The 4,411-nt window shown below is 48.0% G+C and overlaps 2 pseudogenes; both read left to right on the top strand.

The window, feature by feature from the left end:
* Window positions 1-485: 485 nt before the first annotated feature.
* LOC150002989 (protein strawberry notch homolog 1-like) lies at window positions 486-2,878 on the top strand (annotated as a pseudogene).
* Window positions 2,879-2,962: 84 nt separating this feature from the next.
* LOC150002988 (protein strawberry notch homolog 1 pseudogene) lies at window positions 2,963-4,104 on the top strand (annotated as a pseudogene).
* The last annotated feature ends 307 nt before the right edge of the window (window positions 4,105-4,411 follow it).

The raw sequence follows: 4,411 nt of genomic DNA, 5'->3' as shown, positions 1-4,411 counted from the left end.
CCTGAGCGGCCTTCGCCTGCCCCCTCCCCTTTCTTGGAAACCCGGCCCCCTCGCCCCTCTCCCACCCCGGAGCCTCAGTAATGGGCCGTTTGGGTTCCGGAATTTCCTTGGATCCAACTACTGGTATCTGGGCAGCGGGAGCCAGCAGACTCCGTGCTTGCTGGCGAAGGCGGGGGCAGTCAAGATGGGGGGGTGGGTAAATCATCTTCCCTCGCCTAGGAGGGAGGCGGGGCGGAGAGGGGCGCCGGGGGCGAGGTGGGGGAGGAAGAAATCACGTGGGGTGCGTGGCGCACACTGCGCCTCATCCGTCGCCCCACCTCCACCCCTCCTGGCGGGGTGGGGGCGTTGGGAGGAGAGGTGTCAAGATGGCGGCGGGGAGGTAGGCAGAGCCGGGTGCTGCTGCCGCCTCCGCTCCTGTCGCCTCTGGTTCCTCAAGCTCTCGCCGCCCGGGAGAAGCTGTACCGGCGCCGTGTCCCGCGGGGAAAATGGTGGAGCCAGGGCAAGATTTACTGCTTGCTGCTTTGAGTGAGAGTGGAATTAGTCTGAATGACTTCTTCGAGATAGATGGTGGAGATGCAGGGCTTGCAGGTCTGACACCTGCCCCTTCAGTTCACCAGTCAGTGCCGCTCATCTCGTTGGAGCTCGGGCTGGACGACGCCCGCCCCCGCGTTGCTAAACGTCAGGCAGCCTCTGTCTATGACCACCTTTGTGCTGAATCTGATAAACCATTCTTCCGACCCTGGGATCCACGATTGTAATGACTAAAACGTCCCCTGTAACAATGAACAGGCAAACCATCACTGACGAAGTTCATCCAGACCACGGCAAACACACGCCCTTCAGTCTCAGCACCAGCAGTGCAGAATGCCGTGACCTCTGCACCTTCGAAAGACCAGGTTCAGCTGAAGGACCTACTGAAAAATAATAGTCTGAACGAACTCATGAAACTGAAGCCACCAGCCAATATCGCTCAGCCCGTCGCCACAGCAGCTACTGATGTAAGCTAAGCAGTGGTACAATAGTCTTCCAATAAAGAAGTAGCAAGAATATGGATAAATGACATGAAAATGAGGAGCTTTTCCTCGACCATGAAGGTTCCTGTTGTAAAAGAGGAAGATTAACCCGAGGAGGAAGATGAGGAAGAAATGGGTCATGCAGAAACCTATGCTGAGTACATGCCAATAAAATTGAAAATCGGCCTGTGTCACCCAGATGCCGTGGTGGAAACGAGCTCCTTGTCCAGTGTCAACCCCCCCCCCCCCGATGTCTGGTACAAGACGTCCATCTCGGAGGAGACCATAGACAGCGGCTGGCTGTCGGCCCTGCAGCTTGAGGCCGTCACCTATGCAGCCCAGCAACACGAAACATTCCTACCTAATGGAAATCATGCTGGCTTCTTAATAGGTGATGGTGCTGGTGTAGGAAAAGGAAGGACCATAGCAGGGATCATCTATGAAAATTATCTATTGAATAGAAAAAGAGCGTTGTGGTTCAGTGTTTCAAACGATTTAAAGTATGATGCTGAAAGAGATTTGAGGGATATTGGTGCAAAAAACATTTTGGTCCATTTGTTAAATAAGTTTAAGTATGGAAAAATTTCTTCCAAACATAATGGGAGTGTGAAAAAGGGTGTTATTTTTGCCACCTATTCCCTGATTGGTGAGAGTAGTCTGGCGGAAAGTACAAAACGAGGTTAAAGCAGCTTCTTCACTGGTGCAGCGATGATTCTGATGGCATGATCGTGTTTGATGAATGTCATAAAGCGAAAATCTGTGTCCTGTTGGTTCTTCAAAGCCATCCAAGACAGGCTTAGCAGTCTTAGAGTTTCAGAACAAATTGCCAAAAGCCAGGGTTGTTTATGCTAGTGCCACTGGTGCTTCTGAATCATGAAACATGGCCTATATGAACCGTCTTGGAATATGGGGTGAAGGAACTCCATTTAGAGAATTCAGTGATTTTATCCAAGCCATACAGTGGAGAGGTGTTGGTGCCATGGAAGTAGTTGCTATGGATATGAAGCTTAGAGGAATGTACATTGCACAACAGCTGACCTTTACTGGAGTGACCTTCAAAATTGAAGAAGTTCTTCTTTCTCAGAGCTACATAAAAATGTATAACAAAGCAGTTAAGCTGTGGGTCATCGCCAGGGAGCGGTTTCAGCAGGCCGCAGATCTGATCGATGCTGAGCAGCGCATGAAGAAGTCCATGTGGGGGCAGTTCTGGTCTGCTCACCAGAGGTTTTTCAAGTACTTGTGCATTGCGTCCAAAGTGAAGAGGGTTGTGCAGCTGGCCCGAGAAGAAATCAAGAACAGAAAATGTGTTGTCATTGGTCTGCAGTCGACAGGAGAAGCCAGAACATTAGAAGCCTTGGAAGAGGGCGAGGGAGAACTGAATGATTTTGTGAACTGCCAAAGGAGTATTGCAGTCACTCATTGAGAAACACTTCCCTGCTCCAGACAGGAAAAAGCTCTACAGTTTACTGGGAATCGATCTAACGACTCCAAGTAACAGCAGTTCACAGAGAGACAGTCCTTGTAAAGAAAATAAAGTAAAGAAGTGGAAAGGTGAAGAAATAAGTCGAGAAGCCAAAAAAGCACGGAAAGTCGGTGGCCTGACTGGTGGCAGTTCCGATGACAGCGGGAGCAAGTCGGATGCCTCTGAGCATGAGGAGAGTGACTACGAGAGCTCTAAGAACCTGAGCTCCGGGGATGATGACGACTTCAACCTATTCCGGGAGGAGTCGAGTGAGGATGACAAAGATGATCCTTGGTTAATCAGAAAAGACCACAAGAAAAACAAAGATAAAAAAAGAAAGAAAAGTATAGATCCAGATTCTATTCAAAGTGCCTTACTAGCATCAGGTCTTGGCTCCAAATGACCTAGCTTTTCGTCCGCCTCAGTTACTTCTGCTCCCCACAGCGCACCAGCTAACAGTCACACCAACCGTAACAATAGCCTTTTAACAAGTCAGGATGCTGTGGAAAGGGCCCAGCAGATGAAGAAAGACCTACTTGAGAAACTGGAAAAACTGGCAGAAGACCTGCCCCCTAATATCCTGGACGAGCTCATCGATGAACTCGGCAGGCCTGAGAACGTTGCCGAGGTGACCAGCCGCAAGGGGAGGGTCGTAAGCGACGACGACGGAAGCATATCCTACGAGTCAAGGTCGGAACTTGACATCCCTGTGGAGATCCTGAACATCACAGAGAAGAAGAGATTTATGAACGGAGATAAGAGTATTGCTATTATAGCAGAAGCTACCAGCTCAGGTATTTTATTAAAAGCAGATCAGAGAGCCAAAAATCAAAGGTGCAGAGTTCACATGACTTTGAAATTGCCCTGGAGTGCTGATAGAGCAATTCAGCAATTTGGACGAACTCATAGATCAAACCAGGTTACTGCTCCCAAATATGTCTTTCTGATTTCTGAGTTGGCAGGAGAACAGAGACTTGCATCCATTGTTGCTAAAAGACTGGAGAGTCTGGGGGCACTGACACACAGGGACAGAAGAGTGACAGAGTCTAGAGACCTGAGCAGGTTCAATGTCGATAACAAGTATGGAAGAAATGCATTAGAAATTGTCATGAAGTCTGTTGTAAACCTAGATTCTCCTATGGTCTCACCACCTCCAGACTATCCTGGAGAATTCTTTAAAGATGTTCGACAAGGACTAATAGGAGTTGGCCTGATAAATGTAGAAGATTGCTCAGGAATTTTTACTCTAGATAAAGATTATAACAACATAGGGAAATTCTTAAACAGAATTTTGGGCATGGAGGTGCACCAGAAGAATGTGTTATTTCAGTATTTTGCAGACACACTCACTGCAGTTGTTCAAAATGCCAAAAAAAAAAGGAAGATATGATATGGGAATCTTAGATCTTGGTTCTGGAGATGAGAAGGTGAGGAAAAGTGATGTTAAGAAGTTTCTGACTCCTGGATATTCAACTTCCGGTCACGTGGAGTTATATACAATTAGTGTAGAGAGGGGGGTGTCCTGGGAGGAAGCTACCAAGATTTGGGCTGAGTGACAGGATCAGATGATGGCTTTTACCTGTTGCTGCAGATCAGGAACAGCAAGAAAACTTCCATCTTAGTTAAAGAAGTGAATCCCCAAAAGAAGCTCCTCTTAGTTTATTGACCAAATACTGGGAAACAGCTCAAATTAGAAATTTATGCTGATCTCAAGAAAAAATATAAGAAGGTGGCCTCGGACGACGCCATGGCTCACTGGTTAGAGCAGTACAATTCATCTGCAGACACTTGCACTCATGCCTACTGGCGTGGCAATTGCAAAAAGCAAGCTTGGGACTAGTTTGTGAAATTGGTCTTCGCTGCTGCACGTATTATGTGTTATGCGGCTCCGTGCTGAGCGTCTGGATGAAAGTCGAGGGTGTTCTAGCCTCTGTCA

The sequence above is a fragment of the Furipterus horrens genome, unplaced genomic scaffold (genome assembly GCF_987537825.1).
Source record: "Furipterus horrens unplaced genomic scaffold, mFurHor1.1.pri manual_scaffold_8, whole genome shotgun sequence".
Taxonomy (NCBI): Eukaryota; Metazoa; Chordata; class Mammalia; order Chiroptera; family Furipteridae; genus Furipterus; species Furipterus horrens.
This window is presented reverse-complemented; position numbering and strand designations above follow the sequence as displayed.